The following is a 12,757-nucleotide window of genomic DNA, read 5'->3' as shown; positions in this document are numbered from 1 at the left end:
CAAAGTAGTGTGTTGGGGACAGTACCTCGCCCCTCAACTACCAGGACCCTCCTTTCCAGCGACACGGGTCTCCACGCACGGCAAACACGTGGGCAGTTTTCTCGCCACTCGAAGACTAGAGACAAGGACTGTTCCAGTCTCTCGTGACGAGCCCCAAACTCCGTAGAGAGAAACCACGAGGCAGAAGAGAAGGGAAAAAGTTCCAGCAAAGAGGAGAGGAGACGGAAAAGAGGATAGATCACTGGGGCTCCAGGATCGTAACACCCGTCTCATCAAGAAGATGATCCCCTGAAGGGCTAGGGTACCTCGGGATTGCCACACCCGTACTCACAGAAGTGAGCCCCTGAGGGGCTACCCCAGAGCGGACTATGGCCGTTAAAATCTCCTATTATGATGAAACTCTCAGGCAGCTGCTCTAGAAGACCATTTAAATCTTGCTGATCAATATGCTGATTTGGAGGCAAATACAGAGAAACGACTGTAACTACAATATCTAAATTTGTTTGAGTAGCGACAACTTGGAGGGATGTCGTCAAAGAAAGCACATTTGAGGGATAATCCAGTGAGGTGAGGAGACCTACACCTCCACTGGCACGCTCACCTGCAAGGTTATCTTTCCTGACGATGGAAAACCTACGAAGTTTTGCCTGTTGTTCTGGTTTTAGATTTGTTTCCTGTATTGCGAAGCATACAGGATGATAAGCATTAATTATGGCTTTGATGTCGAGCAAATTTCTGTGGAAACCGCGACAGTTCCATGAGACGAGGGTGGCCATTATGACTGGTTTTTGTTCTTTCTGTGCTCTTGTTTGGTTTTTCGTGGAAGTAGATGCCTGGGAAATTCTAGACCCTCCTCTACTTCCATAGTGTCTGAATCCGCAGATTCAGAAATCAGTTCATCAAAAGAGCTATTGCTGGAACTTCTATTTTTATTTGATACTTTTTTAGTGGTAGTTTTGGGTTTACTTTGAATGACTGTTTCTTTATTTTGTATTAAATGAGTTGACTTTTCCGTTTTCTTGTTAGATGTGTTCGGTTGGGCTTTATTTGGTACAGTCTGCTTGCCTATTGATGTTTGGGTGGCAATGCTACGTGTTGTTTTAGCGGCACTGGCATATGATTTGTTTTGTTGGAACTGTGTGCTTTGAACTAGTTTTCTGGCTTCAGCATACGAGATGTTCCTGGTAACTTTCGCAGTCTGCACTTCTTTTTCGGATTTCCATTTTGGGCACAGGCGTGAAAATGCTGGGTGCTGACCCTTGCAATTTATACACGAAGGCGCAGCGGTACAATTTTCAGAATCGTGGCCAATCTGTGAGGATCGGGTGCACGTGAGGCTGCCACGACAAGACATCGTAGAATGGCCGAAACGCTGGCATTGGAAACATCGCATAGGGTTAGGAATATAAGGTCTTACAGGACAATTTAAGTATCCGGCCTTAATACTCTTACGCAGAACAGGCGTGTTGAAGGTAAGGATCACGTGTTTCGTGTCAATCAACTTACCTTCCTTTCGCATCTTGATCCATCTAGCACCACAGACATTTTGGTCAGCTAACTCAGAGACGAACTCTTCTTCTGAAACACACAGAAGGTCGATCTCCGAGATCACACCTCTACAAGAATTAAGTGTTTTGTGTGCTGACACAGTTATAGATATTTCTCCAAGTTTGGTTTGTCGTGAAAGAGAAGCAGACTGGGTGGCCGATTTGGTGTCAATAAGCAGGTCTCCAGAACGGAGACGCTTTATGTTCTTTGGCTCACCTATGCATGATTGAAATATTTGCTTATGAGAAAAGGAGACATCTTTTGCAGTTCACCAGAAGGACTAGAGACAACAAGGAAGCGAGGATTTTCAGTAGTTTCGTTGGCATTTGCATTGGTACGGATCTTCTTGCTAATCGTTTTGTCTACAATTTGAAAATCTTTGTCATTTGCTTCAGTTCGGATCTTCTTGTTAAGAGATTTGTCGACAATTTCGATATCTTGGTTGGTTTCATTCGATTCGGGTTTTTTAAGAATAAATAAAGAAGCCATAGTGAAAGAAAATAAGATTGGCGTCCGACGGCCCCGCCCACCACGGAGCCCAACAAGGGAACACAGATTCCTGTGTTAGGGCTAGCCGGACCTATACGCAAACTGAAGCCCCACAGTCGGCTTTCCCGAAAGCAGGTACTCCCGAGAGCTTGACCCCAAGCCACTGACACAAGGACTAGTGACCAGCCGATTGACACCCGTGAGGACGACTAAGGTGCCTCCCGTTTAGCTGAAGCAGAGGCCAAAGTAGTGTATTGGGGACAGTACCTCGCCCCTCAACTACCAGGACCCTCCTTTCCTGCGACATGGGTCTCCACGCAGGGCAAACATGCGGGCAGTTTTCTCGCCACTCGAAAACTAGAAACAAGATCTGTTCCAGCCTCTCGTGACGAGCCCCAAACTCCGTAGACAGAAACCACAAGGGAGAAGGGAAGGGAAAAAGTTCCAGCCAAGAGGAGAGGAGACGGAAAAGAGGATAGATCACTGGGGCTCCCGGATCGTGACACCCGTCTCATCAAGAAGATTTCGCCCTGAAGGGCTAGGGTACCTCGGGATTGCCACACCCGTACTCACAAGAGTGATTCCCCTGAGGGCCACGTGGCACTCGAGTCTGGTTTCAAATATTGCCATACACAAATACCTTAATGTTCATCTATTTAAATTGTTTAAACTACAAAATTTTAATATTATTTAAAGCTGTTACAACCTCTCCCCCAACGGAGAGACTTTTTCCGAAGGGAAAAGTTCTGTAAAATTTGACAGTTTAATAAGCTCGGCTTTCTCATTTGCTTAAAGAGAAAAGGTAACTTCTCTCATAAGTTTCCAGATTTCAGGTAAAAAATTTAAAGTTTTAAACAAATACTTTTACACCACATTTAAAAAGAAAAAAATGGAGAACGTTCAAATACATCAGTTGATCATACATTAAATAATAAAATAAATTCTGAACGTAGTTACATACACTAAGAATTATTACATTACTTAATTCTACTCAGAACATCTACGTTCTTGTGAAAAGATCCTTTGCGATGAATGACCTTAAAATTATAAGGTTGTAATGAGAGTGCCCAGCGCATCAATCTAGATTTACATTTGGCGTTGGATTGTAGCCAGACCAAAGGATTATGATCAGTTTGAATCAAGAATTCTTGCTGACCATCCAGATAAAAATGTAGTTTCTTGATAGCGTAGATGATAGCAGCACACTCCTTTTCAGTAGTACAATAATTCTTTTCAAACTTAGTAAATTTTTTGCTTATATGCAAGATAGAATGTTCACGTTGTTCATCATCTAATTGGCATAGTACTATACCCATGCCATTGTCTGAGGCATCGGTTTGTATAATAAACCTTTTATCAAAATCGGGAGCATACAGAATTGGTTTCTTGCATAGCAACTCTTTTAAATTTTTAAAAGCTTTGTCACATATTTCAGACCATTGTATATTTTTTTTTGTTACCCGCTTCAAAGCGTCCGTGAGGGGTGAAGCAATTTCCGAAAATCTCGGTATGTACTGGCGATAATACCCTACCAGTCCTAAGAAAGCACGTACTTCTGTTTTGGTTTTAGGTGTAGGATACTCCTTTACAGCCAGGATCTTTACTTCATCCGGGGTTCGTTGTCCTTGTCCCACAACATGGCCTAGGTATCTCACTTGATCTTGTGCAAATTTACATTTTGATGGTTTTAGTCGTAAATTTGCTTCTGTATTCTCTCTAGAACAGAAGTTAAGTTTTTAAGGTGCTCTTCCCAGTTTTCTGAGTAAATGGCAATGTCATCCAGGTATGGTACAGCGAAACCTTCGCATCCAGCCAGGATTTTAGTCATAACTTTGCTAAAAAAATATGGGGCATTTTTTAATCCACAGGGTAAACGTAGAGGCCTGAAACTTCCAAAACTAGTTACAAATGTTGCATATCTTTGGGCTCTTTCTGTTAACGGAATTTGCCAGTAGCCTCTAGATAAATCTAATAAAGTAATATATTTTGCTTTTGCTACAGTTTCGATACGTTCTTCAATATTAGGCAAAGGATAGTATTCAGTTTTAGTAACAGCACTGAGTTTACGATAATCAATACAAGGCCGAGGATCCTTTGATGAAGATTCTATCAAAATCATGGGAGATGTATAGTCCGATTCTCCCGGCTCTATAATTTTAAGATCGAGCATTTTCTGTATTTCCCTTTTGAGAATTTCAGTCTGTCGGGGTGAGTGAGTGAGTGGAGTTTTGGGCGCAAAACCAAAGATGATTATGACTCGCCAAACACAAGGTGAGATGATCAAATTTATGAAATTAAAATACAATAAATAAAAATAAGTGGACAAATGCACCAAATCCCAGTCTGTCGGGGTGACAGTCTGCATGGCTTTATTTGTATTGGTTCGTTATTTAATAGCTCAATATCGTGACAAACTAAGTTTGTTAGTCCAGGATTATTTGAAAAACAACCAGAATATTTCCATAAAATCTTTCGTAAATCTTCTATTTGCTCGGATTTCAACCTTTTCTCGAGTTCATTCTCCTCTATGATGTCCGAAAAATTTAATATACTTGGATTGAAAGGTAAACGAGGAATGTCCATTTCTAAGTCTCCTTCCACTTCAGTTATCATATTAATCATTTCTGGTCTTTTGTAATATGGTTTAAGCATGTTAATGTGATATACTTGATTTGGCTCATTTTGTTCCTCGAAACTTACAATATAATTGGTTTCTGAAATTTTCTCCTCTATTTTTCCAGGTCCTTTCCACTGTACTTCTAGTTTATTTTGACGATTCGTTGATAAAACAAGAACTAAATCTCCTCTAGCAAATTCTCTTTTCACTGCGTTTTGATCGTACCATGTTTTCCTCCGTTGTTGAGCTTCTTTCATGTTTTCCACGGCAAGTTCTTGGCATTTCTTCATTCGATTAATAAGTTCGAAAACGTAACTGACACCATTATTACTTTCTTCAATCGGTTCTAGCCACTGCTCATAAAGTAAAGTGACTGGCGTTCGTAGATTTTTGCCATGAACTAATTCTGCTGGTGTAAAACCAGTGCTTTCGTATGTGACTGTTCTGAGAGCAAAAAGAACTGATGGTAGATAATTCTCCCAATCTGAAGTCGCTCCTATACATACGACTCTTAACACTCTTTTTAGCGTTCTATGGAATCGCTCAACGGGATTACTCTGCGGATGATACACAGAGCTTCTTACATGTTTAATGCCGAAACGCTCCAAAAATTCCTCTGTCAAAGCACTGACGAAAGAGGTCCCCTGATCTGTTTGGATCACTTTTGGGAAACCCATACGAGTGAAAATCTGTAAGAAAGCATCAATCACAGATGGCGAAGAAATGTCTGTCACCGCAACAGCATCTGGATATTTGGACGACATACACAGAGCTGTAATAATATATTTTTTTCCACTCTTTGAAATAGGTAGCGGACCAACGGCATCGACATTTATTTTAGTGAATATTTCGGAAATTACTGGTACTAATGTCATTGGAGCCTTCTTTTTGTCATTTCCTTTTCCAGCGCGCTGACAAGCATCACAGGTTCTTACAAAATCTTCAGTTTCTTTGTAAAACCTCGTCCAGTAAAAATATCTAGCAAGTCTGTCTTTGGTCTTTTTGACACCCAAATGACCAGAAGTTTCTTCGTGGCACATCTTTATAATTGACGGCTTGAGTTTTTCAGGTATAACGACAAGCTGTCTTTCAAAGCCCATTTTATCCGTCGTTTTTTTAACTAAAAGTTCTTTTCCTGTCAAACTATAGTTCTCATTTTTGCATGTACCTTCCTTAACTTCTTGGATGATTTTAGACAGTTCCTCATCAGCAAGCTGAAGTTGTACAATATCTTCTGAGTCAATGTTTACCAGTTTCATGAGAGTTTCATCTTCCGAATTTAGCTCCGGTAAATTATCTTCTTCTTCAAAAACATCTCTGGATGCTTTATTTTCTTCCTTCATCGGTTCCAAGATCTTCTCTTCAGCTATTTCTCTTTTCTTTTGAGCTCTAGTAGAGACAGCATTAAAATGGTATCACTAAGTTAAGTATTCAAGTGATAAACTAATAAAATAAGGCAGTTCAGTGTTAACAGGAAGTAATAACCTGATATCACTAATATTACGTTCAGTGATGAACTAATAAAATAAAGCAATTCAATATTAACAGGAAGTAATAACCTGGTATCACTAATATTATGTTCAGTGATGAACTAATAAAATAAGACAATTCAATATCAACAGGAAGTTACGTTCAGTGATGAACTAATAAAATAAGGCAATTTAATATCAACAGGAAGTAATAATCTGGTATGGCTAATATTACGTTCAGTGATGAACTAATAAAATAAAGCAATTCAATATTAACAGGAAGTAATAATCTGGTATCACTAATATTATGTTCAGTGATGAACTAATAAAATAAAAATACGTACGATTATTCGATCTTGGTCGGTGCCTCCAAAATAATCAAGACTGTGATACTTCTTTGGCGATATGAAGCAACTCCAATGATGGAACACAGCAATAACTTTTATTTAACACTCAAAAATGGCGACATACAAACAAGAAGAGAAAACATATTCTGAAACAAACAAGAAGAGAAAACATATTCATTTAAAAATAAATTACATTCTTCGTGCGAGAGTCGCACGTGGCACTCGAGTCTGGTTTCAAATATTGCCCTACACAAATACCTTAATGTTCATCTATTTAAATTGTTTAAACTACAAAATTTTAATATTATTTAAAGCTGTTACAGTATCTACTAAGTGCATACTGGTGTATAAGAAGTGTCTAATACGAAGCACCAAATAAGCGATTTGCATTACTTCTTGCACACGCAGAGATCCCACAGACAACATAGAAAGTGTCTCGCGTGCAGTGAACTGCTCCACGTTGTTATTTTATCCACCATTGTTATTTTATCCTGTCCCGCTCCTCAGTTTTACCAACTGACAGTGATCCATCAGACTCACATAGTGCCATTTCCCCATCTGATATTCTAACCTCAGATCTTCCACATATAAAGAAAGTTACTATTTTATGCGAAGATATAAAACAGATAGCGACTACGAACAGACGCGGGAAACAACTCCTGACCACGGTAGTCCGCACAAGACTCCTAAACACATTAGCGGCACTACAGGAACTTACAATCGAAGGTCCAGAATTCACGGTCAAACCGGCCACAAGAGGAATAGGTGTTAACACCTCCACAGTACTCTGCAGTGAGTTTGCACACCCACAACAAGTGCACCCCGTACCAGTGCTAACACAGCAACTTCAGTCAACATATCAGCAAACGCAACAACATCAGGCACCATCAGCATCTGCTGCGCGACTGACGTTTGCAGAAATCATAAAGAAAGTTAAGAAACCTAGCCTCATCATCCGCCCAAAGCAAGACGTGTCGGAAACAGAGCTCCGCACACAACTGAACGCCAAAGTACCTATCTCCAAACTACAGGTCGGGGTAGACAGGATTATTAAGTACAACAAAGGAGGATTGGAAGTAATTTGCAATTCCAACGAGGATGTGGAAGAACTCGAAAAACAGATTATACAACAGGATATCCCAGCAAACACAAGCAGACCACCCAAACGCAAGCCAAGGTGCGCAGTCCATGATTTACCAGAGTCCATACCTCCAGAGGAAGTCCTCGCAGAAATTAGTGCGACAGCAAATATGCCCAGCAGCACTTTCAAACCGTTACATCGCCTCAAAGAACGCAACAGCGGCAAAGTCAAGTGGATTTTCGAGTGTGAGCCCACGAGCTTCCCAGCTCTCACGCAGGATAACAAAATCTTCCTCGGATGGAAAGGCCACAAAGTTACAGAGTACACTGGCATCAAGAGATGTTACAGATGCCAGCAGTACGAACATATGCAGTCTGAATGCAAGAGCTCTAGACAATTCTGCTCCTACTGTGCAGGGAATCATGGAGTCCGGGACTGCCATGTAGAACAGCCACAGTGCATTAACTGCGGAGACGCCAATTCCCGCTACGGCCTTAGGCACAGGTTCGACCATCCAGCATACCACCCAAACTGCCCACAATACAACCGAAGGAAGCAGATCATACGAGATACCACAGAATACTAATACCCAGCCACAGCCTGTCCAGATACTGCGGAGACAGCCACAAGATACCTCATCTCCTCAAACAGCTAAGCAAAACATCATTAACAGGATGGTCAAAACTAACCCTCAGCCAATCAAATGTCTCCAAATCAATCTACAACGGGCAAAGGCCGCAACTGCCCAAGCAGTTGTCTTCGCAACTGAGCAAAATATAGACTTGTTATTCATACAAGAGCCTTATACCCGAAATGGACAGGCAGTGGGCTTTCCATTACAATGGCATAAATTCCAGAAACCGAACCCCGAACAACCCCCAAGAGCTATATTGATCTGCTGCAACCCTGACTGGGTACCTATGATAATAACCTTAGAACGCGACAATGTAGCTATTCTACTAGAAGTTAATAGTCTCACAATAGCATTAGCCTCACAGTACTCATCTCCAGCAGAAGACCTAGACATCCTTCTGGAATCGACCAACAAGATCCTAAATCACACTAAAGTATCCAAGTTACTATTGGCAGGAGACTACAACGCACATAACACTGGCTGGGGTTATGCTACTACAGACTCAAAAGGCCGTCTGCTCGAGGATTACATCTCCTCACAAAACCTCGTAGTGCATAACACACTCAACGCTCCACCAACGTTTGACACATTATTCGCACAAGGCTGGCAAGACCTCACGATGTCTACCTCATCAGCAACACGTCTAGTCCAAGCCTGGACGGTGGCAGATGAAATCAGCCTATCAGACCATAGCTATATTACCTTCAATATTGACAATGCCACTTCCGTCACCATCGTCAGAAGATATAACCTTTCGGGCAGGAAAATTCGCCCATTTACACGAGACATTCGCACAAAACTCAAGTCCCTAGAAACCCTGCTGGATCACGCTTATACACAAGAGCACATGGAAAGGCTCACAAACAAAATAATGGAAACCATCCAGGCCACGTGTGAAATACATCTTCCAGTCAGAACCTCAAAACGACTGCATACTCTAAACTGGTGGTCAGGAGAGCTGCGCACACAGCAGCGCAAATGCCGGGCTCTAAGGAGACGCCTCAAGCAGGAACGGCGAAATAATCAAGCCACAAACACCCTTTCTACATTTCAAAGAAACCGAGCTTTCTATAAACGCATGATTATACAGGCCAAGATAAATGCATGGAGGAACTTATGCATAACAACCACAAATACATACGGAATACATCATAAAATTGCAACAGGAAAACTTTTCAAACCGACGCACTTTCATCTCCTCTCCACAACAAATATATCGGATAACCTCAAAACAGATACGTTGGAAAGAGTTATAGACACAGTCTTTAGTCAGGACAATGCGGCGGATGACACTGTTCAGCATGCAGCAATAAGGAATAGCGACACCAATACAACAGCTCCAGCAGATGCAGAATTCAATCACCTTGAAATCAAACAAATATTACGCAAACTCCCACGAAGGAAAGCTCCCGGCCCAGACGGGATTAATTACGCCATTACAAAAGTCGTCATGACGGCACATCTCACGTTCTTCGTAGTTTACTTCAATAAACTTCTGGTCACAGGTACCTTTCCCAGAGCTTTTAAGATCGGCCAGGTGGTCTTCTTTTTAAAGAAAAACCGAGACCCCACAGATCCTGGTTCATATCGGCCGATATGTCTACTCGCAGCCTTGGGAAAAATTTATGAAAAGCTACTTATGAACCGGCTAAGACACCACCTACACCAAATGCAATATCTCAGCTCAAGGAGAGCCGTGTGGACTACCAACGACGTCGGACGTGTGTCAGTTTCGCTCCTGGTTTTTGTGCTTTTACGAGTGTTCAAAGTGCCGCCGGAAGTGTGCCGTTAGTGTTAAAGTGTGCGTGAATGTGCAGTGCATCGATTGATATATAGTTTATGTGTGTGCGCTAAGTATTTCTCTGTGAAATTGTGTTTTTGTGTTATTCACAAAGGATTTCAGGCTGCTGTAATTTTAGCAGACTTTTGTGCACATCCCCTGCCGCCTCCCTACGGAAGGTTCCCGCCGTCCAAACACGTGGCACCGAGGTAGGCCTAACGTTTTCGATGGAATTTTTCTGTCTAGAAATTGGTCAATTGTTTTTAAAAAATTAATTCCTCAGTACCTAATTATATTATTTTTACATGGATTTCATAAAAATGATCAAAATTAAAAGTTCTTTCTTTGTAGAATATTCATATTACTGTATCATTGATATTTAACGAGTTAGCTCATAAATTTTATATTTATGTCTACTTCTGATTTACCTCGCACCCTGTATACTAGGCTTAACTCTACTTTTAATTTATGTTAGCTCCAAAGGGTTTGTCCTTTTGGCACTTCATTTTTGTCAATATTTGAACATTGTCGAGAACCAAAACTTTTTGTCGAAATCTTGTTTTCTATCATTTATATTAATAAAAATAGTGTTTTCAGCATTTTTATTGACTTTTTGACTATTTTATATTATTCTTTATGAACTGTATTTCTTACGTCATTTAATTGTATCTATTAGACTTTATTGTTTTATATCGTTATAACGGTGCTTAACATCATAGTTTTCTTTTACTTTTGCTTGAGTTCTTATATACTTTGTGTTATAAGTGATATATATAGATTTTTATTTATATGCGATATATATAGATTTTGATGTATATGTGTTACAATGTCGCGATCATCTGTTGCACATGTAGACACAGTACCTATTGAGGACTTTGACCCATTTGAACTGATTACTACCGAACAATTGTATAGTGATAAAGTTAATCTATTGTACACTTGTATACACTATTGCTACTACATTCCGAGGTGGTAAGCATATTCTACGATCTGAATTACGAGATAAATTGACCCGGTCTTTAGACGCTCTCAAAGAGCTTGCCTTACAGGGTCCGGATTACATACCTCCGCCGACTACAGCTGATGCGGAAGTAAATACTTCTACTTTGGTGTGTTGTGAACTTCTTCATCAACAACCTCTGCCACAACTACACACGATTCCACTGTTCTCACGCCTGTTAAATCTTTGGCTTCTGCTTCGACTGTAGCACCTGCATCATCTGCTGTCTATTCAGACCAATAAGCTTTTACTTTTGCAGAAGTGGTTCGACAGCCAGTACAACCTAGCATTATAATAAAATCCAAATCAAAGAAAACATCTGCTCAACTGCGTCAGGACCTACAGGTTCACGCACCGCTTAATAAGCTTCAAGTTGCTGTCCAACGTACTTCTCTTCCTCAAGATAGTTTAGAAGTCTTTTGTCGATCTCCATCTGACATTTCTCGCCTTGAACATAAACTTCAAGATACAAATCTGGACATTGCTGTAACACGTCGCCAGCGTCGTAAGCCTAGGTGCGTGATTCGAAACGTTCCTAAAGATCTCTCATCTGACGATTTGATAGCTGAATTAAGTGCAGCTGCTCATATACAAAACAATGGAATCCGACCTTTGTTTAAACTTAAAGAACGTACCCCTAAAAGAGTACGCTGGATTGTTGAATGTGACTCCACCACTTTCCAGGCAGTCATCGCAGTTCGAAAGCTCTTCTTCGGTTGGAATGCACTTCCCATCTCGGAATTTCTGGGCATCCTCAGATGTTACAAGTGCCAGCAATATGGGCACACGCAGGAGCGCTGTACATCACCAACCGTGTTCTGTGCCTATTGCGCTGGCCCCCACAGTCTCAAAGACTGTCACGCTGAACTACCGGAGTGTATCAACTGTCGAGACAGCAACCACCATCATGGCACCTTTTATGACTACCGACACCCTACCTATGCTTCAGAATGTCCATCATATCAACGCACAGCAGAATACATTCGAAGTATCACCCAATACTAGAAGTACTTCTACCAGCTCTTCTTCTACAATTCCTAATACACTGCCTTCACACAGTAATGCTAATTCCTCTACTCCTTCTGGTGTCAAAAGTTCTGCCATGAATCTAGATTTTACTCCAGCTCTTGAACGTATTAATTTTATCCAGATCAATTTACAAAAATCTCGTGCTGCTACTGCACATGCTGTTGATTACGCAGTTAATGCTAAAGCCGATATATTAATTGTTCAAGAACCCTCCACGAGGGATGGTAAGATTGTGGGCTTTCCACTACGCTGGTCGATATATCAACATGCAAATAAAGCAGAGCCTCCTAGAGCAGCAATCGTAATTCTTAATCCCTTATGGTCTCCACTTGTTCTCAAGACTGATCGTGACCATGTGGCTATATTACTGGAATTAATTGATATTAAAATTATCCTTTATTCCATTTATTCTCCACCAACAGCGTCATTGGAATCAGTACTTCTATTTCTAGAATATATCCGGCAACATTATCCAGTGCCACATAATATTATAGCGGGCGATTTTAATGCCCATAGTACAATATGGGGTTATCCTCAAACAGATGTTAGAGGTCGTCTTCTAGAGGATTTTCTTAACTCAAATAACCTAGTCCTTCATAACACTATTGATGCTCCTCCGACCTTTGAACAAGCTTCTACATATGGATGGCCTGATCTCACTATATCCAAGCCTCCAACAGCTGTCTATGTACAAAATTGGACGGTTGATGATATCAGTGGTCTATCAGATCATAAGTATATTCTCTTTCAATTAGAGCATACA

The sequence above is a fragment of the Stegodyphus dumicola genome, chromosome 7 (assembly GCF_044657685.1).
Source record: "Stegodyphus dumicola isolate Sdum_Otavi_A_Nest chromosome 7, ASM4465768v1".
Taxonomy (NCBI): Eukaryota; Metazoa; Arthropoda; class Arachnida; order Araneae; family Eresidae; genus Stegodyphus; species Stegodyphus dumicola.
This window is presented reverse-complemented; position numbering follows the sequence as displayed.